At 40.7% G+C, this 25,694-nt stretch overlaps 1 protein-coding gene across 10 annotated transcripts in view; it reads left to right on the top strand.

The window, feature by feature from the left end:
- The window catches only part of RBMS3 (RNA binding motif single stranded interacting protein 3), a 720,759-nt gene that overhangs the window by 271,136 nt on the left and 423,929 nt on the right, over positions 1 to 25,694 (top strand). Inside the window, exon 1 of one of the 10 annotated variants that reach the window (XM_054815913.1) lies at positions 12,177 to 12,193. The exons of the other annotated variants lie outside the window; for them this stretch is intronic. The gene's annotated coding sequence lies outside the window, so the exon portion shown is untranslated. Of the gene's footprint in view, positions 1 to 12,176; positions 12,194 to 25,694 lie in introns of those variants that run through there. 10 annotated transcript variants of the gene reach the window in all.

Genomic DNA, 25,694 nt, shown 5'->3' with positions numbered 1-25,694 from the left:
CTGGTTGGAGTTGCGATGACACCAGAACCACTCAGTATGATTAGAGCCTTGTAATTCATGGCAGGGTTACCTCTTGCTTCTTTGCTCTGCTGTTTCTTTCACTATATCATGCAGATTTTTTTTTTTTTTTTAAATAAAATGTAGCCTTTTAAATTTTGTATTTTGGAGTGATTTTTATCGTGGTGTGTTGTTTGGGTTTTTTTGTCTTTTTTTTTTTCCCAAGGTCGATCCAAATTGTATTTTACCTTTGTGACCATTTAGTGTGTATTGTTGCTGTTGCAGCAGCAGCCCGTCACTAGCTTGACTGCAATATTGCCTATAGCTTTAACTGTTTGGGGGATTGGGGGACGCAGACTGATGCTATTGCTCAAAACCTGGCAAGCCAAGGACATGAAACAATTGATGGTGTTTTTTTGAAAGAACAATAGCCTCAAGTATTGGAGGAGAAATATTGGACATTCCATGCCTTTTACTCACGTAGCTTACATTTTGCCAGTCTTTTTTTTTTTCTTTTTTGCTCATTTTTTTTAAACTTTGTAAAATAAGCTTTTTGAGGAAATTAACCTTGTATTTGAGCCTAAAATAGTAACGATAGCTTTTCCATACTGTGGCTTTTTTAACCCAATGCTTTAAAAAATAAAATAAGTGCACTTTTATAGCCAGTATATAAAATTATCAACCCTGTGAAAAGTCATGTGTGTCTGTCTTTGCACACATGCACTATTACTGTAAGGAGAGGTAAAATTTTAAATTGATTATATGTTCTAGATGGCATTAATTTTTCTTTTTTTCCTTGCTCCACAGTTAAGTGCATACATAAAACCTAAATAATAAACACATATACACACGTATATGTACACATACACACGTGTACAAGTATTTCTCTTCTATGGACCTTAAGAGTTTAGAGCAGTGCAGACAGGCAGCATCTGGATTTTGTTACCTTAAAGCTAGCCATCAGCTTCTGGGACATTTTAAAGCAGTTAGATCCATTGTATGTCTAAAGCTAATAGTCGGGTAATCAAATAATGTTGCGGTGGAGAGCCATATCTTTTATCATGCCTATTGGAGGAGCACATATTAATAAACCCCTGTATGATTCCAGCTGTCCTGTGAACTCCAGCTTTTTATTTCCCAAAAATTGCTCTTTTGTACCAAGCATGGTAAGATTCAGCACTACAGAAAGAATGTGCTTTTATGCTCATAGTCATGCATGCTGGGGGGGGGTGTGTGTGTGCATTCATTTGTAATTAAGAAAGAAATTCTAGGCTTTCTTACAGCATTTGTGTACAGCTTGTGAAACGCGGAGTGGCAGCACGTTCAACGGGCAGAGTTTGGAAATTCACGTTCCTCAGTGTGTTTGGGTGAAGTGCTGCTTTTGCGTCGCTTGCTTGGTGAAGTTGTCTCGGTTCTTCTTTGAGAAGTACCGCGTTACTGTGCATCACATCCTTCTCACGGGGGAGCACGGAGCTGCGCAAGATCTCAATCTACACTCCGTGTTTGTTTTCTAACATAGCTGGCATGTTGTTGCGCAGAAATAGTGTAAATGAATAGTTATATGGGTAATGGGATTATAAGTAGAAAAAATGGATTCCATATGTTTGTCTGATTGCTTTAAGTTTTTAGTGTTTCATGGCCTGTTGTGGAACGTGAAGCGCACGCTCTTATTATTCGATTTACTTGTGCTCCTTCATTATCAGATGCCACCACTGAAGCTAAAACTTTAATTGCAGGTTTAGACAAACTCGTTGTCATCGAGAAATGAAAAGGAGAGGGAGAAGGTCAATTTTCAGGAGACAACTGCGAGGAATTTTATATGTCTCTTAAGGAAAGACATAACCTTATTTTTCTAGTTTTGGCATGACACTGTCTGACAACTGCAGTTTGGAAGTACAGTGTTGGAACTTCTTTAGGCAGATCCTGAGAGCAGAGTTCAATTGTCCTAGGAGTTTATTTCGGAATAAACATTTTTGCTTACTGTTATAAGTGAAGGATAGTTATGTGTTCTTGCTGCAAAGAATATTGCATGGAGGTGGTTCAGCTCGTGTATATCTGCTGAGAATCTATAGTAGTTTTTCATTTTATTTTGAGACGTTAAGTGAATTTCCTTAGTTACGTCCTTGCTGATGGCATAACTACTCAAACAACTGGTTTACAAGAGTATGTTGTAAATTGTCACATATGAGATGATAATGATGCCAAATCTTGCATTGTGGTCTGAATTTATCTCTTTAGTTTCTTGCTTGCCAAAGCAAATTCTTTTCTCTTTGTTGTTTTGCTTAGTGGAAAGCAAAACTAAGCACCATAAAATATCATGTAATGATATGAAAAAGGAAGGGGAAAAAAACCTAACTGAACTATTTGAATGTATTTGAAAGAGTCTCTTTAGTTTAGTAGACACTGTGTTTTATCTTTGTCCTCTGTAGCTTATGGTTAGACCTAGAGCTGGGGTAAGCTCTCCATGCCAACAGTCTGCTGAAAACACCTGAATCACTTAAGTAGAAAGGAGGAGGTGCCACAGTTACCTGCTGACAGGAATTGTTAGGTTTATGATCGCTGTACCTGCATTTGCTATAAAAAAAAAAAATTAAAAGAAAAATGCCAGTCTGGCAGCTATTTCCATGTGGTTTGCTTTCATGCATTCTCCAGATACTTCCTACCTATTAGTCATGGTTCGGGTTTGGTAGTTTAACTCTCATGGTGTTGACTCTGCTACCCAGTTAGAAGGCTGAAATACCCCAAATGGAGAGGAGGTGTTTATTGTACCTGCAATACCTCTTCATCTCTCTCTGCACATGTGAATGCATGCAAAAGGAAGAAATGTGATTTCCCAACACCTACGTGTAAAAAAAAAAAAAAAAAAAAAAAAAAAATCCTGTCTCTGCGGATGTGAAAGGTGTGCAGGCTGGCCCGCAGGCAAGAGTAGCTTAATGAACATGTCCATGATATGACAGATACGTGCCCCAGCTGAGGAAAAAACTATTGGGAAATTCAAACAGGTGTACTCAGAAGAGTTTAATCTCGATGGAGTCATTTTACGGGCACAGATTTGGGTGTGTGTATCTGTTTTGTTTCCTTTTTGCCATTTTTTGGGCATCCTTTGGCACGAAGGAATCGGGGGGGCCTCTTTCAGTTGTGTGCCACAAGCCCGCCTCCCTCCTCGCTCCGTCAGCCTCTTTTAGAAAGCGTATTTTTGGAATCGTTGGAAAGCTCTTGCCTCTCTTCACCTTGTACCTACCAATCCCATGCTCTTTTGTCACTCACGTTTCTGTTTAGCGAGTTTACCGCATTCCCTGCTTTTGGCCATCTGGCCATACAGAAGGCCTTGAAGAAAGCGTTCCAGATACGGAGATGCCTGACAGGGCTTCTCTGGCTGGTAGTGTTCAGATTGTGTTTGGTGCCTGGTGTGAAGCAGGGGTCAGGTGTAAGGAGTAATTCATCAACCACACACTGATTTTCAGGCTGCATTTCCAACCATCTGCAGCTTGGATTGCCGCCAGAGCTCAAAAGTCTAGTTGGAGCCCATGTGATCGTGCCAAAGTAAAGGCAAACACTTGCAAATAGTGAAATGCATTTCTAGGAATGAAGTTCGTTCGCACTTAGCCACTGTTTGATTCAGTACGTCACAACGTGTTTTAAATGCCTGCGAGAGCTGCCTGAAAGAAATATTAATTTGTTTAAATGCCATTTAAAAATATTTAAGCCTGGCTGTAATTTTGACAGTAATATTAATATCTAACTCTAGTATTTTGCCAGTCGCTTTAAACAATAAGGAAGATAAAAGTTATGTTCTTCTGAAAAATGCAGAAATATATGACGTCATTTGTTTTCCATTTCTATTTGCTGTTTATCCTTACATGCCTGGATAAAAAGACTTTTGCTGCTGTAAGGGACACCATGATATACATCGAAATAATGTTGAATCTCTTAGTTGATATTCCTTTCATGTGTTGTCTCAATGCAAGTCTGTTTAAATTAAGAAAAAAACCAAACAAAACCACTGTGGAAAAGGAAAGTTCAAACTTTTAGTCTTTTGAACATTTATGTTTTACTGTATGCTATAGCAATTTATTTTGCAAGCATATATTTTACTTCCATAACAAAAGATGGTAGTTACAAGCACTTGCCAGATTAGGCTATGTAGATCTTGCTATGGCAAATGCTGTTAATAGTTATAATTTACAATGCCTTATACAAGGTGCATTTTCAAAAGTAAAATACAGTGCTTCAGCACCGGACTGGTTTGGTTTTTAATGCGTGGGGGCCTTTCAAAGTAAGCCTGATGGTATATCCGCACTTAAATTCAAGTATCTTGGTAAAAATCATCAGGCTGTCAGTTCTTAAATTTCCGTGAATTAAAAACCAGATAAGAAAAGACGTGTTCCAAGTAGGATGCCTGAGTTCATTTCAGGTCTAGCTTTAAGTAGCCTGAGTAGTGTTCCCTTTGCATATAATTGCAAACAGGGTTTTTTTGGTTGGTTTTTTTGGGGGTTTGTTTTTTGGTTTGTTTTGGGTTTGTTTTTTTTTTTTTTGGTGTGGAGGAAATGGGTTTGTCACTATCTATACTCCAGGCAGGGACTTTGAGTTCACTTGCAAACAAGCCCATTCCGGAGAGTCCAGGAAGAGAAGCAGATTTTTAAAAAAAAAAAAAAAAGTAAAAAAAAAAAAAAGTGGTCTGTTTTTATTATTTTTTTTCTGTTTTGTTTTTCTTGAAGAAAAGTCTTTTAATGTTAGAAATTTTATGTAGAGGAAAATGGTTGATGTGTCTCCAGAACTTGCTTCCAGTGCTGTATTAAAATTGTGTTTTGTAACAGTCTCATCAGCTACAGCTGTATGTGATTAAATAGTGTAATATCAAAAGCATGTGTGAATAAGAGCTTTTATGATATAGTTGTTCCATACCAAAGACTGCAGATGGGCAGAGAAGGGAGACAGAGAACAGTGATTTACTCGGATATTGTGGCAGCCTATATTGTGAGTGTTTGTATAGTGATGTTTCACAATTGGTTTCCCACTCGTACGGGCAAGACCGAGTTGATGGAGGGAAGTTTAGAAGTAAACGCTTTTACGCAGAGAGCTACTCTAAATCTGCAGGGTATCAGCCTGAGAATGGTGTCTACTGATGCAGAATGACACACCGATATTTTAACTAGCTGATTAACAATAATATTATTGAATAGAAGTTGTAGCGAGAGGGATCTGTTCTGCTTCCCTTGAAAAATCAATGAAAGAGCTTCATTTGTCTTCAGAAAGGCAGAATCAGGCCCACAAAGCACACACTGTTCTCTATGGCAAAACCAGGGCAGCTGAACAATGTGCAGGTTTAAAAAAAAATAATAAATACAGATTACGAAAGAAACAAGAACTGTTTATCAAGATGATTCTACATCATACGAGTGGGTGAAGACATACCTCATCTGATATTTAACAGCATTTTGGGTTTTCTATGGCTATAACTTCTGTTCAGCATTATTTATTCTGATTTATAATTTTAGTGAATGAGCAGCAAAAAACAGACGCTCTGTTTTTCCATCTGTCTCTCTCTCTGCCACAGTTGAGATATGATTTATACGTAGTGGAAGTCTAATTGCCATAGGAGAGGTCTCGCATGGAGCCCAGTGTCTGTAACGAACATTAGCAATTTCTGTGAGAGTTTAAGCGTGGTTAATCCACAAAAAGTAAAGGATAGAGCAGAGAGCTGGTTTTGCTTTTACTTATACAATTCTTAAGGTAAAAATACTGTGTAGCCTCTTTGAAATTTGAAACAAGTCAGTTCTCTGTGTAGGTCTTTTCTGAGGATACAGTATTTCTAAATGGAGAAGTGAAGCAAAGGTTGCTTGTCCTATCTGTAGCTGCAGATCGGAGGCTCCTGTTGAATTCCTCAGCCATACTGTCTTTTTGATTTTGTTGGTTTACAGCGGAGTCTAATCTCTTCTCCTAGAAGTTTTTTATTAGCTGAAAGACTTTTCAGGCCTGACACTGTCAAATACGAGAAAAAGATTATTTTTCTTACTTTTGGATGCAAAGACAGGGGTTTTCTTTCTTTCTTCTTGTCTTCCTTTTGTTTGTTTCTGTGCTTGCTTGCAACCATGGTGGGAATAAATTCCCTCTCTGCTTATTTGTTGTAAAGTCAACTTCGGTAGCAAACGTGGTCATTTATTTAAAGAGTAAATATTTACATTGTTAAGTGTTTCATTTGTGGCAAACTTATGCAGATAAAATTGTTTGGACAGATTTTCTGTAAGGGTTCCTCTGTTAATTGTATGAACTTCACTCAGATGCCAATGAATGAAATAAACCACCTGACTTATATAGATCATAGTAGAAGCCCGAAGACGCGTAAGATTGCATGTTTACGATGTAAAGCTCTCTGATACTTTGTTCCTCATTGTTGTCTCCATGACACATGTTTTATGGATAGTACCATGTGGCTGCTGATGATTTATGGGCTGTCATGTAGTGGAAGTGATGTCACTCCTGTGTGATTCAAATTTATTCAAGGAGGAAAATTGTCAAATAGATTTGTATGCCCCCCCCAAAGTATAAATCAAGCAACAGTTTGGTCTTATTCTGTGAGTGTGCATTAATAGACTAAATGCTGAAGCTGCACTTAAATAGTCCGCTTACTCTGCTGCAGAGAGTGGCAGAGAAGAGCGGGAGAGTCTTACGGGTGGACCGGCATGATGTTGTTTTATTTAACTGATTGCTCATTTGGCTTCTGTCCCGCTTGCTTCCCCACCCCCTTTCACAGCCCTTCCTCTGCCCAGCTATATTTAGAGACCAGCCAGGCTGAGCCATTCAAAGTTCAGTATCGACGCTGCGCGGGAGCCCGACCTTTCCGCACGTGGCCTCGCGCTGACGGGAGGCGGCAGGGCCGGATCAACACCGAGTCCCGTTTTGACTTGCTTGCGAGAAACTCCCTGGCTGTTTGAAACAGCGTGCGGTGCGATCTGGTTGCCTTCCCGGGTGAGAAGCTGGCAACCTTTGCCCCCGGGGTTACTGGAAGGCGAGAGGCAGGCTGCAGATGCAGTAGATAGGGCAGAAGGCTGTTTTGGACGTGCAGTGCCAGAGCTGGCAAAACCTTGGGGTGATGCATTGGTGACCTGAGAGATAAAGGGAGATTAGGGGACTTCGGATGGAGGTGTTTCGCCAGAGGAGGAGATAAGGGAGCTTGGTGTACCGCTACATCACAAAAAGGGTTTTAAAGCTAGGTATCCATAGTTACAGCAGGAGAGTTAAAATCTAGATTTCAGGGACTCACCTGGTGTAATGTCCTCCTTCTCTTTAAAGAAGAAAGTATTTGGCAGTTCTTAAAGCTGGAATGATGTGCCTGTGTGAATTCCCTGGTGCTCGGAGAACTGCCTGTTTAAAGTTTGCTCTATTTTCCCCTCTTGTTCTAATTTTTCTGGCTGTGGAGGAAAAAAAATGGCATTGCAATTCTTAGCCATATAAGGGACTTGTTAGCTTCTTTATGTGGTTGGGAATTGTTTCTCCTTTTGGTCTTCAAAGGCTGTTGCTGCTGAGTTTGCTTTAAAGGGAAGGAACTACTTCTTGCTTAGAAAAAGGCTGCAATCCTTATTTCTTCTCTTTCTCACATCTCTCTGACCTTTTATTGGGGGACATGCATATAAATAAATTCTCCTTGTTGGTATCGTGCAAGTTGATGGATGCTCTTACAAAGGGAGAAGCATAATGGGAAATGCAGTCTTCGATTCTGTTCTCTCATTTTATAGTGATGAATTTGGTTTGGTGCCAGTTAGTGAGTACATGACCTTTTCCCTACATCTTTTGATTCATGACAGGGGGTGTCAGAGCTGTGTTAGTGATCTCTCGTTTCAGCTTTTAACAAACTATGAAATATTAAAAATGAATTAGGTCACTTGGAGCTCGGCTAATATGTCTGTGATGCAGGATGGTGATTTCATATTAATGAAGCATAACACACAACTTAAAATACAAAATTCAGATTTTTGTGAACACACAAACAGCAGGCATGTATCACTTGTAAGTCAGAATATTTTTATCTTGAAAATCTTATCTTTTTAAGACAAACCAAATAAGGTATTTTGCAAAGATGGTGTTATCGGCAGCATTCGTTTAGTGTTCATTCCAGAAAATCGTATCTGCCTTTCAGCCTAATTAGAGCTAAGTTTTTCAGTGTATTTACTTTAAGATCAAAACTGCCGACAAGACTTCTTTTAGTATCAGCTGAGATGTGTCTACACAGCTGTCGATGTTCTGCTTAGCTGATACACGCAAACTGATAATCTACCGTATGTAACTGAATGGTATAATATATACTCGTTTTGTGTGCAAATGACACTTCTGAAATTGTTTAGCGGAAGGGAGACTGGTGATGAAAAGCGCTGTGAACGGTACAATGAATAAGGTAAAGAATAGGACCGATAGCTCCTATACAAGTCCCTGCCTGGTTTTGCATTCACAAAAACTACCTTTAATATTGCTCTATACCTGAAAGACATCAGAAAAAAGTCAGAGGCACCGCAGTCCTTCAGATGTTTGACAAAGCGTGCAGTAGGACTTGGTAAGCTGAATGCTTTACCTAGGCTGTATTAAGACGACGTTTACTGTGTCAAGGTAGAGCTGCACTAAGTACTGTTAAACAATCCTTCGTGAAAACAAGCATAAAGCAGACATATTGCTGTGGCCTTTAGCAAAGCAGCTGGGAGCTTTCTGCCTGGGAGAGCATTGCACTCGCTGGATTTCGTGTTTGTGTTCTTTGCAGCTCTTTGGAGCTCTTGCATCCTAAGGAAACACAGGGCTTGATCCAAATATTGCTGGTAAAAGTGTCCTTTTTGATGGTGCTTTTACTATGGGTATCAGCTGGTGGTACAAGATGGGATAATAATAAATCTGGCTGATGTATGGTGGCTCCAGGATGGCAGTAGTGATACTTGCTTATCCCACCTGTCTGTCGTTGCCTCGCAGATACAGGTCTGCAATGCACCGAGTCATCTCAAATTTTGAGATTATGGGTATAATTCCCGTCTCTAGAAACAGCCATGAGAAAGCTGTAGACTACTGGCCTGCCAGGACATACTTGTTATCTGTGTGATTTAGAAGCCTTGCCGGCCACTCAGTTTCTGCTTTGTATCTCTGCCATTTTACAAAATCACTGTAATTGTATACAGTTGTCCCTGCGCAACGTGCAATTTCCTGTAGTTTGAAAAGCTTTCAGCATAAGATTGTCTAAACTTAATAGCATAAACATTAATTTACTGTGTTAGATGGGTTATTGGGTGTTTTTAGCATGCATAAGTCTGGCAATAATTGTGCTGGACAGAAGAAATAAGTTTTGTTTCCTTCACTTTCTGCCACGCTTTTACTTAAGTGGATCCCTGGTGATGGTAATACTTAGCATGTAGCAGTCATTTCAATTTTCAGTGGGCTGTATAAACATTAACTAATCTTCAGAGCCCGTTCTGAGAGGTGCCTTCAACACCTTATTTGCTCATGTAATGCCTGCATGCAAATAATGGCCTCAGCCTCCAGAAGCCTATATTGGATTATCAAGAGTTTGGGGATAGACTTGTGTAGCATCCACACCTTCTCTTTTCAGGCAGAACCTGGAGGTGGGGAATGTTACTGCTGCTTTATGAGCAAATGTATTGCATGAGTGGTACAAGAGGGGAGGCAAAGCTGGGAAAATAAAGAGAAAACATTTGCAGAAGGTGGCAGGTTAATCTTTGGTTAGCCAGAAGTGCTGAGTACCCACAACTCCCAACAGATGGAGGTCTCAAAAACACTTGAAGCCAGACCCAATATGACACTCAGATGGGGCATCCAGAATTACGGAGCACTTTGAAAAAATCATCTACCTGAAGTGAGCACCTGAACCAGCCTAGTGGGTTCAACATTAAACCTTCCGGCCTTGAGCCTTTCTGTTGGGATGAGGAGAAATGGAGCAGGGTAAAAGGACCCACTTTCTGGAGAAGTGGAATTCCCCGTTGTTTCAGTGTTGGGGAAGGCGCTTGTCTGCAGTCCTACTAAGGTGTCCAGGTGAAAAGGACGTTTGTGGTGTGACCAGTGATGTGAAGGGCGGATCACAGCCCAGTTTGCTCTATTGTAGAGGTTCAAACAGTGCTTGGCCCAAATTTTTCCAGAAGACATAAAAACTTAGTGGACACCTGGATAAGGATGCAAAGGACTACTTCATCTCTTCCAAGTAACAGAGGGGAAGACTCTTTCAAACAGAGCCTGCGCACAGCCCCCAGCGTCGCTGGCCCTTGTGGAGCCTCCTGTCAGGCGCTGATGGGAAGGGCATTCAAAACGACTGTCATGACTTGATCAATATCATGTAAGGACTGGTCTGTATTCGAGTTCTTCAGGATAATTTTTCCAATCTACAGCACCCTGTTAATCAGCAAGGGAATAGCAAAGAAGTTATTTGCGGATAGGTGTTAGCTAAATAGTAGTTGATAGATACAGATTCATCAGAGCCAACTGGCTTCGGTTTTCTCGTGCCCAACATTGTGTGTCTTGCCAGGACTTATTTTAGATTTTTTTGTTGTCATTACTTTTTTTATTCCTCTCGTCTTGGCTTGTAACATTATCATATGTGCTTCCCTTAATGCTGTGTTGAAAGTAGTTGCATTTTTAAAAATTACAGCTTGTTTGACTCAAAGGTACATTGTGGATGGGAGAAAAATGGATGATATTCCTGATGTTGATAACTACTTATGTCCCTAGGGTTTTGTTTTAAATATGTGAAAACACTATAAACAAGGGTGGATTATTGGTGTTTTTAAAGCAGAGCAAGGAACTGTGCCAATGGCCACAAAGATGTAGATTGTGATTTTTACAGTGTGTGTTGAGAAATGAAGTATGACTGCCATGCTCCAACAACAGCCAATGAAGTAGACTGCATTTATGCTTCATCTCTCCTGGTCTTTTAGCAAGGGAGTAAATTATTAGTTGTTTATTATTTCTTAACCTTCAGTGGGTGACTTCCTTTCTGTGCTAGTCAGCTATTCTGGAGTAGATATGTGGATTTTATTTCCTTCCTCCTCTTTCCCACGTGCTCGTTTGCTCTCAGGAGGGATTGTCAGGTAAGTTCATGCCTTCTTTTTACCCAGCCCGAGTGGCAAAGAGGCGATCCGATGCTTAGGTGACAAGGACAGACCTTGAAAAGGCTGAGGCACGAGGTGTGGGCACCATTAGAATGAAATTAACGGAAGGAAAACCAGAAGCCTTATTTTTATTCTGTGATTTGTCCATCTTCTATGATTTAGCAAATCTACCTCTTTAACATTTCTCTCAGTTTTGGATTTTTTTTTTTTCTCCCCTTGTTTTGTCTTTTCTCATCTTTTAAGAGCTCTTCTGGTTCTCATTTTTTTCTTTCACCTAATGCTTACGTGTATGTCATGGTGCTTGTGCTGCCATTTGACCATCACACCTTTTTTTTATATAGATACTGCAATTGTATTTCCTAAGCCAGTCATACTCTTCCCCTCCTTATTTTTTTGGATGGTGTTTTACTGTTTGCAGACCACCTCTGACTGTGCAGTTCTGTTGTGTTGAGCTGCATACAAAACCAGGATAAGAGATAGTCCCTGCCTGCAAGAGTTTATGAGCAATGTAAATAAGGCAGGCTCACAAAGGTGGCTAGGAGCAGAAGCGGAGAGAAGTGAAGTGCCTGGTGGGAGGTCGCATTGCAGAGCAGTGCTAGGACCTGCGTGGTAGATGGTAACTAGCATCTAGTGTTTGCCCATGTACTGTGTGCTACTCCGTCACCGTGGGAATGAGTCACCCTACCTTCCTAGTTCATGCATTACTAATTCTTTTCATTTTCTTTCCTAATATTTAGGGTTGCAGTTGTACACGTTCAGTTCACAGCTACCTTTATGCTTCCCTGGGCTTTGATTTCTCCATCTTTGCTGTTTAGTGACTGTTGTCCCATGCGTTGCTGTCTGGCAGACTTTGGGTGTTGGCAGCGAAGCGAAGGAAGCTGCGGTGCGGTTCTCCGGAGGTGCCTGCGTTGGTGTGCTGGCACTTCAAAAATAAAGTCTTAGCTGATGTGGCTGGCTGGCTTCACGGGGAACAAAATGGAACTGGACAAAAGAGCGAAGCAGCTGAGGTCAGTGGGAGACAGCAAGTCTATTCCCATCAGATGAGAGCTCTAGAAATATCGTGGTGTGCGACGGCTGGGGGCTCGTGCTCGGTGAGGATTAGAGTAGGTATTTTTTCATACTTGCTTCCCATTTCGCTCGGGCTGTAACGTTGCAGGAGAGCTGCGTTTCCCACAACTGTTCAGTGCTTTTTAAAAGTAAATACTGTGGAGGAAAGGGATGCATATGTCTTGCACTTCAGCAAGTTGGCTGCTGATAAATGTTAGGCTGAAATTTCAAAGGGACAGTGCCTTGTACAGTAGCTTGGGGCCTCAGAGTCAGAAGTGCTGGTCACCTGCAGCTCCTATTAACTTCAACTAGAACCGTATGTACTTTGCACTTTTGAAGACCAGGCACTCCTTAGGGCTTAAATGTTACTTTTTTCTCTTCTTTTTTTTTTTTTTTTTAAATAGCAGTTACAAGCTGACAGGGAAATCTCTCACTTTTACCGTACTTTTCTTAGGGGGGGGAAAAAAGGGGGTTGGGAGACCAAGGGGAGAACTTTTCTTTACAGCAGTGATAGAATGTATTTCCAAAAGCAAATACTGTTGTATCTCTTACAGGTAACATTTCATACTGTTAGCAGCATAATGTCAATTATTTAAATAACTTTATTGGTCATTTGTCTTTGACAGCTTAGATTGGATAATGAGGATGGACACAATTTCTTCCCTTATACCTTTTTAAAGTTTTAAAAAATCTTGTTGTGTTTGGGATGCAAGGGCTGTTAGAAAATGATTACTTGCTTAGACAAGGAGAAATGTGGCAGAAGCTTCTCTAGCAGTTATGTGGAGTCTATTTTTGAAACATGCATTTTGAAAAATACTCACTGCTTTGGTCTGTTACCAGCTTTCATAGTTGTATTAAGTGGCAGGAATTTATTATTCCTAAAGGTACACTAGTTCAAAAGGATCTAAATTTTCAATATGTGTGTTTGTGTAAGTACCAATTTTTATCCCCCCTCTGGACTGCAGAGAAAAGCTGGAATGTCTAACCCAGGTATACCTAAAAGTCACACAAAAAACCGCAGAATGCAGGCTTCTAAAACGCTTGGGATGTATCAGCCAGCCTCACCAGGGCTCTCTAGGTTGAGGTGTAGGTTACAGTTCTGAGTACTTCTTGAGTCTACAGACTGAGGTTTTGGGCCAATGATCATTGACTTTTTTTTAATTAGACATATGTTTTGAAATTCTGGGTTTGTGTTTCACGTTGCTGCTGAGTGCTGCTGTATCTGTTGCTTACTCAGCATTAGCAGTGGGAGTATCCAAAGCAGACATCTAGAGGAAAAACCTGTGCCTGATTTGTTTAGTTCTATTAATTTTCTTCCCATTGTTGGTAGAGGTGATTTACTGACAAATGGGGTGCCCATGTCAGGAGACTGACAATTTGTGCGGTGCTCTCCCTTTGGGCCCTATCCTGCTGTCCAGGTGTGCTCGCAGCTGGATGTCACCTCGTGAGCAACTCTGCTGAAACCGCAGCACTGCATACGCGATGAGGAATTATGCGGTGGGAAGAGGACTGGTAGAATTTGGCCTTTAGGAAAGAAATTTAATTTTGTGAGCGTATTACAAACAATAGAGAGTTAAGAGATGAAAAACTGCTACTACATAGAAAAATAATACTGTTTCAATTTAAGCCTTGGTTTAGTAAGTTTTCCTGAAAAGAAACTTGTTCCTGAGGGCATTTATCTATTTTTCTCTCTCTCGCAGGGTTTTATACTGCAGTGATGGGCAGCAGTATCTGAATGCTTTCTATATAGAGATTGATAGCAACTTTGAAGTCCCCAGTGCACTCTGCAATCTTTGGCACATCTTTCTTTAGGGGGTTGAGAAGATATGTTGGGTGGGATTTTTCAAATAAAACATTAGTCTTATTTAATTTTACATTATAATAGTAAAGTAGGGTTTTTTAATAACATCTCCCAAAGCAATAATTAAAAGTTTTTCATTTTTCTTCCTTCTCCTTTTTTACGGTCTCACTGAGGTTCCAGCGTACAGGAAGCACCATTGTTGAAGTCAGAATACTTTACTGACTTTTAAAAATGTGTTTCCCTAAATGTCACATCAAGCAGATAAGGGACACGTTATCAAATATCTAATGTAACAGAGGTTTTCTTTTTTGTTAAATGTTATCTAGATTGTTTGAAAAACATTCAAATAATATTTACATTTTTACAGGTGATACATACCAGTTCTGTATCACTTCATGAGAGCTGTTAGATGCAGTCTTTTATCTTTTAAAATTATTCAAGTAAAAGTAAATGTTTAAATTAGTAGATAGGAATAAATTCTTAAAACTAGCAAGATTACAGTCAGAGGATTTACTAACTGGCTTGGATATTCCGTTCTGAACCATTTCAATATTAGTCTTGTGTGGCTAATCTATCTATCCAGCTATGTAATCTGTCTGTTTAAACAAGGTACTTAGCTCTTCCCAAATAATTTCAAAGAGAAATAAAAATAACATCATTGTTTTCTCTTTCTTTCTTTCCAGTCTGTCAGAGAAATACCTTGATTAGTTTATACTTAGTTTATATGCGTGGGTGCCTTCCTTGGATGCAAACAGTAAGAAATTTTTGAAGAAATTCAAGCTGTAGCGATGAATCCTGTGGTTAATTTAGAAGATGACTGGTCCTGTCGTCATTTCTTTGTTGTTGTTTTTCTTTTTTAATCTTGCTTGATTGTGAGCTCCAGATATTACAGCAAGCTTGTAGACCTGTCCTGCAGCCAACATTTATGAGTGCCTCCCAATTGTGTCCTAGTGAAGAGAGATGTCTCTGGTAACTTTTGACCTGGAAATGGTGCTGCTGGTACCTAGAGAGAATTGAAGGTAAACCATCGAATATTAAGGCAGGGATTTGAACTAGACTGCATTTAATGGGCAATTTGTGGAGAAGGAGAAAAGAGGAGAGCAGGGATGATAATGTTGTAGTGAGAAGTTTGTCTTACTTCCTTGATGGTCTTGATAGTATTTTGTTAGAAGGTGTAAAGTATTAGAAGAGACCTCAAGAAGTCATCCAGACCATCCTTTCTTCCTCAGAGGTGAAGCCAAGTGCATTTACAGCACCTCTACCAGACATTTCTCAGTCAGTGGCTTGTATTATAATGAGACACGAGGAATTCCTGCCTCGTGGTGACAGGCATGGCTGAGGAAGCTGCTGAAGCCCTCACCCTCTGGTGAAAGAGGTTCTGCTACCTTCCCAGATACCTCATCCAGTGTGCTAATAGTTTTGTAGTGACGGGAGGAAAAAAAAAATTGGCTGGTTCTTTAATTTTTGTCCTTCAGGGAGGGCCTGTTGTCATCCCGTCCGTGTCGTCCCGTGTCGTCCCGTCCCCCCCCGTCCCCCCCCCCCGAGACATTTCATTCTGAATGGAATATACAGACGTGAAGGAGCATGGTTAACTCGGGAGTGACAGCACTGTCTGAAATGTCTTAACTATTGTCTTTTACAATACACTTTTTTTTCTGCAGCTGTTGTTTTAACTTCACATACTTTTCAAAGGTGTTAAACATATATTATCACATGTTGAAGACAGTTTTTACCAGTGGGTTGAAGAAGTCAGCCTGTATATTCTTGTTTCAAAAGCTAACTGTGTAGCCTTCTCTTATTTTCCACTATTGAGCGCCCATTAGATTTGGTGGGAGCTACTGGGTGTATAATATTTTCGGAAATCAGGCCATCGAAGTATACTTTGGTTATTTATAACTGCAAGCTAATTAGGTTTTAAAATGATAACAGTTCACAAACGAAGTGCATCTTTCTTGCCTTTCACTAGTAAAGGGACCGGGTCAACCTGGATGAATTCCTCGCTGGTGTGGATGGCGTACCCGCGTCTCAGTACGTTCTTTGAGCAAGTTTCTTTTTTGAGGACTGTGAGTCAGCAGGGTTTTGAAGTGGATGAGTCATAGAGAAACTAGCTGAATGATGGTTACCAAGTGGGTGGGGGAAGCAAGGATTTTATTCTGGGAAGGTGTAAATGCAGACAGAGGCCAAGTCTGGAAGTGAAGGAGGCCACGGGATGAAAGGTATTAACTGATAGGAGGCACTGAACCGGCGTTTGACGCTGGCTGCTCTTTGTGGTTCACTGCAGCAATGCGCTTCCTCGTGGCTCCATTTGATGCTCCTGTGAGAAGGCTGTGCCTCTTTTGGGGAGCAGATTTCCCAAATGAACAGCAGCTAATCCTTACAGATAGTAGAGGAATACTAACTTTGCTGGGAGCCAGCTGTTTCTATCCAGGAGTTACATTTCTGACCAAAAGAGAAATTGGGCAAGTCTACGCTTCAGCCCTTGCATTCATACAGAGTGTAAAACTCTCTGGCTGGGGCAGGCAGTGTCAAACACTCCTGTGCAGAACAGATTAGTGTGCCAACCTCTGAAAACAGAAACAACAGTGGCATATTTTATTGTCTGATGAATCTTCTTGTAGGCCTTAGAAACAGGAACGCAAACCACATGAAAACATCCCTTGCTGGATAATCCCATTTACTGGTTGGTAGAAGACCAGAACGCTGCTCTGGAGCATCCCTTTGTGTGTTTCTTGTGCATTCCTGCAACCCCTCAAGTTGTAATGGAGTTTGAAATGAGATTTCCCTTGAGGTGTGAGGATTTTTTTATTACACAGTATTTTGTAGTTCAACAGGAAACCAGAAAATATGACTGTATATCATTGCCACTGGAGTTACTGCTGACCACACACCTCTGTATATTAGCATATACTGACAGAATCTGAGGTTTTGGGATACCCGCAACACTTTTGTGTGTGATAGAGCGTCTTCTTGGAGTGGAATAGCAGAATAGCTGTCAGTCAGAGACCTTTGGAAGGGGCTGAAGAGTGGTGGCTTAACAATCAAGCTGCTTGCAGCTCTGTCTCTCTTTACCTTCCTCCCAGTATGTTCAGATAGCCTAGCAGAGAGAGTAAAGTAAACACTTCAACTGATAGTATCCTGGAGTGTTCAGAAACTGAAGGAGGAAGCTGTGGTCACCAGATTCCAGCTGTCCTGTTTCCTCTTCCAAATGAAAAAGCTTTTATCAGGATAGCATATATAAATATTTTTCAGTGCAAACTCAACTCATTCTAAAACTATTTTGATTACAGTGTTTGTATTCTCTTGATTTTGGGTCTAGAAAATGTGAGACACTGAACTGAAGGCTGAGAGGCAATCAGATATACCCCCTATAAGAAATACAGAAATAAATTTATCTAGCCTAGTAGAACAAAGCCAATGGCTGAAAGTTGAAGCCAGTAAAAGTCATAGAATCATAGAATCACAGAATGGTTTGGGTCCTCAAAGGTCGTCTAGTTCCAACCCCCCCTGCTATGGGCAGGGACACCCTCCACTAGACCAGGCTGCCCAAAGTCTCATCCAACCTGGCCTTAAACACTTAAACACTTGACTTGAGTCAAGAGATGACACAGTGCATGTTTTGAAAGGTAGTGGTAATTTACCGCTGGAACAGATTGCTGAGGGATGCAGCAGACCGTCCTGTTCTTTAAATCAACATTGTGTGTTTTTTCTCATTCATCCTGAACTTGCTGTGTTCAATCCAGGGGTTACCCAGTGATATTTGATGGCTTCTGTTTATGCAGAAGGTCAAACTAGATCATTATAATGTTCCTCCTGGCCCTAAAATAAGAGTCTGTGAGCTGTGGTTGGTTGTATTGTTTGAGTAACAAATTCAATTGCTAGTGGTAACGGAGGACATGCAGAGCTAAATCTCAAATTGCATCTAAGTGATGGGGAGAGAAGGTGTGCATGTGAGACACACCTGCTTCCCTACCTTCTGTGTTACATCAACTTAGATTTCCTTAGAGTCAAGCTCCCTTACCTACACACTGCCTTGACCTGTTCATTGCATTTCAGGGGTTCTCGATGGAATAAATCACAGGCTGAAATGGTAAAAGGAGGGAGGATTCAGGACAGATTAATGAAGAGAACAACATATAGGAAAGCATGGCTTTAAGTGCCTTCAACTTTGGGGCCTTATAGCGTTTCTGACTCTTTTGGCATATAAATGACATCAATTTAGAGTCACTCATGCATCAATAGATTAGGTAGAACAAGTTCTAAGGGAATCTGGGTGAGCATAAGTGGGTATAAATTACATTACCTTACAGATTGCCTCTGAATTTGGCCCAGATTCTTTCCTTTATTTTCATTATGTCAGCTTTGTGCATTGGCATTATGGTCTTCTCAACAACTGGCCTGACAGCTAATGAGTTCTTTCTACCAACAGTAAATCAACCAAGTCAGAAAATGCTGCTCTGTGTAAATACTTCTCTTTGTTCAGAGTATTCAGAATCCCATTAAATTTAGAACAGTGTGCTAGTAGAAACGCATGTAGAGAAGTACTGTAAAAAGTGATAATTATTTATAAGCCACCTGGTTGTTTCTTTGCTCCCCATATAGCTAACCATATTCTGAGTCTTGGGGAAAATTGGAAGGGGGCTAGAGAACATGATAATGCTGAAATATAAAATACTGTGTTGAAAACCATTAAGTCCAAATGGTTTTAGGAAATTTTTTCAATTCATGCTTGTTTGTACTCCCCTAAATTCCTACAACAAATAAGGTTAAAAGAAAAAGTCACAGAATAAACTAGTAACACTTACATTCTTGGAGACCTGAAACAAAGGAAACTTTAACTAGCTCATTAGGAAATAGAATAGAGTTTTCCTTTTGTTATTGAATGGAAGAAAAATTGTATTTGTATGTTAATTAAGTTACAGTAGAATTTCCTTTAGGAATAAATTATATACGTGCTATGCAACTTATTTCATCTCTCGGTTCAGAGTAGATTGCTAAAAGGCTAAACTCTATCCCAGATTGCAATGTTGATAAATATTTCTGTGCCACTTCATTATGTTTTAGAGAATTTTTTCTTTTTCTGATGTTGGCACTTCAGCATTTAAGAAGCAATGGGGTAGGAAAAGTGAGGAATTCCTGACTGGTTTCTTCTACTTTTTACTCTGCTGTAAGAACTGAAGCAAAAGTCACTATTTTGTGTTTTCTTTTTCTGATCTGAGATAGGTAAGAAGCCTATAGAATCTTATGAAAGATGTTCAGAGATGCAGTTGATGTTGTCGTCTCTTTTTTTTTTTTTTTTTTTAAATATTCTTGGGTGGTGGGAGCTATATAAATGCAAACTACCTATATTATTTCCTATCATGTAAGATTTTTCTATCGTGCTTCTCCTCCAGAATCCCTGTGTTCTCTTGAATGATGAAACTGCAAATGTTCCATAAATGTCAGTGCAATTTATTATCATCTTTCATTCAGAGCATTACAAAATGATTTGCAGATGCAGGTGTTGCTAATGATTTTCAGCCACCCTCCTTAAAGACTGGAGAACATAATTGTCCCTGTTTCTATAACAAGGATGAAACTCGTTAACTAAAATGAAAAGGCAAGTTTTGAAGGTGAGTCTGGGTTGCTTCTACATCTTCTTGTGGCTCTTTTTATACTTCTACATTTTCAGTTATTTTTGCTTAGCGGAATCCATTGGCTGCAAAGGAGCTGAAAATTGTTTTACATACACAAGGAGGATGCTTTAGATGAAAAGAAGGGGGTAAAGGAGAGAAAAACGCTGCTTGGCAGGCCTAAAGTATGTTGCAGTACTTAAATGTGGACGTTACTGCTCTTTCTTTGTCATCTAAAGACTCTTAAACCTCTGTTTACTCCTAAAATCTACTTCAACAGCTTCATCTTGCAGTATCTTAAAGATTGCCTCTCATTTTGGTTCTGAAAAGTCCTTAGTTAATAGGAGGCATTATATATGACACTTATCGTGGAAGGTTTGAAGGCCATGTGTGGAGAAACATTTCTGGCCATATCTCGTTCCCCTTAAGCTTCCTGGTGAGGAAGTTGCCTAAGAAATCCAAGCTGCAAATGGAGGCATACGAGAGGCACTAAATGTTTGAGAATATACAAGTCTATAGACTTGACCTCTCCTGGTGATAGGAATGACCGTATCAGCAGAAAAAGGACGAGATTCCTTCTCTCTGCAGGATGGAGCAGGTGTAGTTGGTCCTGATTGCATAGAGATGCACAGATTTAGCATTTTTTCCCTACAGCCTCTAATGGAGAAAGTACTGTAGAGCGCTAGCTGCAAATTAAAGCTTTCTTCCATTGGGGGAAGTTTGGTGCAGTCATCTCAGCTCTCTCTTGGGGCAAATCCTCTTAGGTGTTGCTGTGTAAGGGGATGCAATTTGCAACTACGTGCCAGTGGGAATAAGTGGGATGGCTAACGTGGCTAATGTCAAATGTATTTTAGTACAGATGTGGCCATGAGATTTGTTGTTGTTGTCTTTTAAATTGAAGCAGTACATATTTTGCTTGTGGCAGCTCTCTGAAGGTTCGCTGGCTCACTTTTTGTTTGATTTTGATTAAAATTGACGTTTCTGCCAGCCTTAGTGATCTCATGAGTGAGATATCTGAGTTTGATTCCTGGATTTGATCTTTTACAGCATTGTATGGTGCAGGGAATCCCTGCCTCCCTCTAGGAGGAAGGCAGAGCTTCAGATCTCTGTGCAGCAGCCCTGTTAGGAGTGGGGTGGCTTTGATGGGCTCTGCAGGAGTTGCCTTTTACCAGTAATTGGCTGCAGATATGCACCAGGTAGGCATTCCCAGCAACCTAAGCTTCCCAAATGCAGAACAGGCATGATCCGTGCAAGTCTTGCCCTCCCTCCCTCCCTTACAACCTGATTTAATGTTCATATGGAAAGATCAGTTCTTGTGGAGAATAGGGCACTCTGTCCTGGGTTCACATAGACCTTTGTGGTTCTCCAGAGGCTGAGAGCAAGGGGTGCCACGTAGTCCTTTTCCCCACCCAGCAGGGTTGAAGGTGGCAGGTTGTGAAGTTTACACTTGTCGTGAAATTAGGCCAGGATCCGAACAGCACAGCGTTGCTAAAGTATGTTCTTTATTAAGAAAGCTGAGGCAGGTTTAATGGCTTAGATAAACTATCCAAAGGTTGGTGAAGTAATTATTAAACGTGCACTGTCAGACCAACTAATTTGTTTAGTCTTGAACAGGCAGTGTTTATAGGTATTCAAATCATCTTAAGAAGTGGCTGTCCAGAGTCATGGCAGGATCGTGATCTATGCAGTGCTGTAGACACAAACCTGTTCCCTTCCTTTGCTGCAACGCTGCTGAGCTCTGTAGAAAGCGAGCGCAGTCCTACCACGCTGCTGTTTCATGGTTATTTAGTCTGGTCCTAGTGCTAGAGGTAATTCTGTCCTTGCTGGCAGCTGCTCCTTCCCTACTGCAGTCGCTTGCTTTCGTGTGGCTAACAGGTGAATCAGGCTAGGGAGCAGACCTGGCTGAAAGGTAAGGCATTCTGCGCTTCCCCCCCCTTGTCCTTGGGCTCCCTGAGCCAGCTCAGCACACAGCTAAACAAGCACTAGTGCTGGCACCAGAGAGGGAGTGGGAACACCCAGCCAAGGGAGGTGGCGAGGGCAGGACTCCACTGTCAGAGACAACTTGCACTTCGGGCAGCTTAAATTGGTAACAAAGCTGCAACCTGAGTTTACATGCCTGTTTGTGTAAATTGAATAGTTTACTGATTTCTGGCAGGAGTTGTGTTTGGGTTCTCCAGGGTCCAGGGACAAAAATGTCAGAAGCTTCACCGTAGTGACTGAGTCTTTCAGCTTCCTGTGCAGCTCTTTGCCAAATTAAATAGAGCCAGAAATCTCAGCACCAGCAGCTGTAGGGAGTTAATCCCACCCAGATCCAGATTAGCCATGGCACATTCTTGTAACCATAGGCACGACAGCTTAGTGTAGACAGCTGTTCTGATAAACCGATCTGGGAATCCTGCCCTCGTAGGAATGTTTGATGTGTATTGGTCACAGAAGTTGTTTGCAAAGTTATGGTGAGGCAAATGGGTAGTCTTGATAGCAGTTGCATGTTATTGTCACTGTTGTGATGGCAATACCACATGGTTACCGAAAATGACATGAACAGTTTTACTTTAGAAGTGGAATGAATTTGTATCTTCACCTGAGTTATATAGGTACAATGCTATTATCTCCGTGTGTTGGGAGGCTGTGATGCCTATTTGCTCATATGCTAGAGCCTTCACAGAGGGAGGCAACTGGTATAGAGAGGGACAGCTTGCTTCCTACCCTGAGCAATATTATTTTTGCAAAGAGGATTTTCTTCCCTGCCAGTTTTGCTCTTGCAGCCTATGTTGGCATTGTTCTTGATCATGCTGGCTGAATATGTGGTGGAAGGGGAAGACGGGGACGATTGGAAATTAGGGGAAAGTGATGATTGTAGACAAGGACAACTTCTGACTGGGTGAATAGAGGTAAAACCTTAAGATTGTTTGGAGCTGTAAAGACGGGTCTGCTTGAATAGATGCATGGGTTGAGCATTACACTTTGAATCTTAAGAGTTGGGGATTTGAGCACTGTCTAAGGAAAAATGCATGGTTTTGCCACAGAGTATTGCGGATGCTAAAAGTTCACCTGGGTTCAAAATGAGAATGTATAAATTCATTGCACAGAAATCCACTGAGGCTACTAGATACATAGGAATCGCCTCCAGAAAACATGAAGTGCTAAACCCTCAAGTTGTTGAAGGCTGCAGTGTGCTCAAGGATAGTATCTCTGTATGTTTCCTCCATTCCTGTGCTCTTCTCTTGGTGTCTGCTTCTGGTTATCGTTGAAGACAGGATTTGAGGCTAGGTGGGCTTCTGCTCTGACTCAGTATAGCCTATTTTTTGTGAATTAAAGGAAGAATGTTTTTAGAAGTAGCAGAGTCCAGTAGGTAGAGCATTGTAACTATAGGCACAACATCTTGGTGCAGATGGCTGTTCTGGTAAAGCTATCGGGGAGTCCTCCCCTTGTAGGAGTGTTTGATGTGCGTTGGTCACGCAAGTTGTTTGCAAAGTTACGGTGAGACAAACTAGTAGCTTCGATAGCTACCTTAATAGATTTTTTTCCAGACTACCTACTCTATCATTTTCGAGGCTCTGCCGTTAGCGTGCTGTTCAACTTGGGACAAGTTATTTCATCTGTTTGACTTGACTCTCCCATTCTCCTGGCACGCACCCTTTATCCGTGTTGCCATTTCAGTTGTCGGCTCTTTCTTAGGCCATGTTTGCACAGTTGCAAATGAGGCAGCGCGTTTCAAGGACTTACCTCTGCGCTGCTGGAAGTTCTGCCTCTCAGCTGAAATTTGGTAGCTGACCGTGAATGCTTTAATTTCATTGTGGATGTAAATTAAAGCAGGTTGAATTAAAGTATCCTGAAGCATTGCCATGAAAATGGTTTACGCTAACTTTGAAATTTTAATAGGTCAGGAGCACACATGTATCGGGTAAGATGGGGTAGCGTCCCAGGGTGTACTAACTCACCGGCTTACCGTTGTGCTGGTGTGTCTCCTGTGTTCTGCACAGTGCTTTGCTCGAAGGAGCTCTCAGTCCATTTTATGTCACTACTCACTATTCTAGTAATAATAATGATAAATCTGAATAGCAAAATGATTCTGCTCAGATGTTCAACCTCTGCTGCTCCTTTGATTAAGGAAAGATTTAATGCTTTAATTTGAGACATGTTTTGTTAAGAGTAGAGGGCTTTGATTCACATGTTTATAAAGGGGTGCACTTCCTGAGCAGAATGGAAAACATTCTTTGCTGGTGAAGGATGTTGAAAGTACAGGCACTCCCTGCAGCTGATGGATTTGTTCTGGATTTGTATTTATCAGTACATGTTAACAGAAGAGAAAAATGTCGAGGTATTGTTCCACAAACAAGGTAAATGATGTTCCTTCCCACCCTTTTGCTGAGACGGGTGCAAAACTTGCAACTCCATATGAGTCATTTCTTGACATTGGGACACCTTTGTGGCAGGATTTCTTTCATGGTTTTTTTTTCCCTCTTGATGTTCATTCCTTTCCTTCATATTTTTGTCAAGTGACTGTATCTAACTTCAGCAAGCATTTTAGAATGATATTTGTATGGTAAATAATATGCATCTTAAATAAATTTTACTGTATTAGAAGATAATTTAAATTGCAAATATAAAACTCCCAAAACAAACACCAACAGACTCCCCTGATGATTTAACTTCCTGGTCTCTTTTTGAAAGACTGGTGACTGATTCTGATAGCAAAGAAGAGATTTTTCTCCGTATCTTTTTTTCCTGAGGAAATAAAAGTTAAGTGCTTATTGTATAGTAGTGAAAGAACATTTATTATGTAAACTACTGGTCTTCTAGCTACAGTTTGGCATTATGATTTTATCAGCACTGTAGAGTGTCACTAATATGACCCAGAGCTTAAATTTGCTACTGTCACTCTAACATGTGTTTCTTCTAAAAGTATTATTGTCAGCCAGCCACTGCAAGTCCAATTCCACATTCTAGCATCCTCTCTGAGAACAGCTAGGCTTAGCTTATCATCCTCTTGGCACAGAAAGGGATGTGGTTTTGAGCTCTGTAGGGTGCAATCAGAGCTGAGGAGTGCCGTTCTCCAGGAGCAGCACATAGTAAGTACTGAGTTTCAATCTGCTTTCTCCTCAAAACCAGCATGAGCATCCCTGGCTTGGCCAAAACTCAAAGCAAAGGATTTTCAGGGTTCTTAAAAGCAGGGGTGAGATTACTACAATTGGAAAGATCTGGGGACCGCTGTGGCTTGAGCAGAAGGAAAGCTTTCAGTTGTTCTGTAAAAGACTGGCCATTATTGCCCGTTTTGAGAAGGTGCAGCATGCCCGTCCTTTTCCCTTGTGCAAGGCAAGGTAATTGCTGCAGGAGCAACAAGCCATAACCTTCCTCAAGCGCTTTTGGGAGTCTAGCACTGGCCTACTCTCCATAAATTGGAAGGCTGTGAATCCTGGCTGGCCCTGCAGAAAATACATTGTGTATTGTCGACTCTTTGTGACCTTTTCCCCTTTGCACACCTTCAGAGCCAGACACAATACAGCCCATTATCTGTATGTGAGAGTTTTCACTATTATAGACTTGTAAAAGTTTCTATTAGCAATTCTGATTTGGAAAGGACAATTGGAGGCTGAAAGAATAGCAAATGCAACCCGGATATAACTTTTTGATCCCAGAACCCAATTAAATTTGTGGTTTTAAAGTGCGTGTGACTCCTGAGTTCAGCTCTAATACTAGATTTATATTATTTCCTGGAATGAAAGTCACTGCACACAATTTCCAGAAGAGCATAATAATGATCCAGTGAAAAATGAATCCAGCTTTTGATTTTTATTTTTTTTCCCCAACAGAACTAAGATAGAGAACCAATTTAGTTTTACAGTGGCTATTCTTTTAATGCTTGGTAACTTTACTGCCATCAGTGACTTCTTTTTTTTTTCCCAGATATCTTCTTCATTAGCTCTGCTGTTGCTATACAGTGTTAGCGTACATTTGTCTTTACATGGCTAATGCTATAGAACTACTACGTATTTGGGGAGAAGAAAAACCTAAAATATTAGTTGAAGGGAAACTTTTCTTATCAAATATCCTATTCATAAACTCACTTCTCATGAATAATTAGTATTCTGTGAGCTATGTGTCTTTTTTTTCTTCACCATGTCAAGGTCCTCTGCCTAAAATGGT

Source organism: Grus americana, chromosome 2 (assembly GCF_028858705.1).
Source record: "Grus americana isolate bGruAme1 chromosome 2, bGruAme1.mat, whole genome shotgun sequence".
NCBI classification, from domain to species: Eukaryota; Metazoa; Chordata; class Aves; order Gruiformes; family Gruidae; genus Grus; species Grus americana.
The sequence above is the reverse complement of the archived record's forward strand: the minus strand, read 5'-3'. Positions and strand labels throughout refer to the sequence as shown.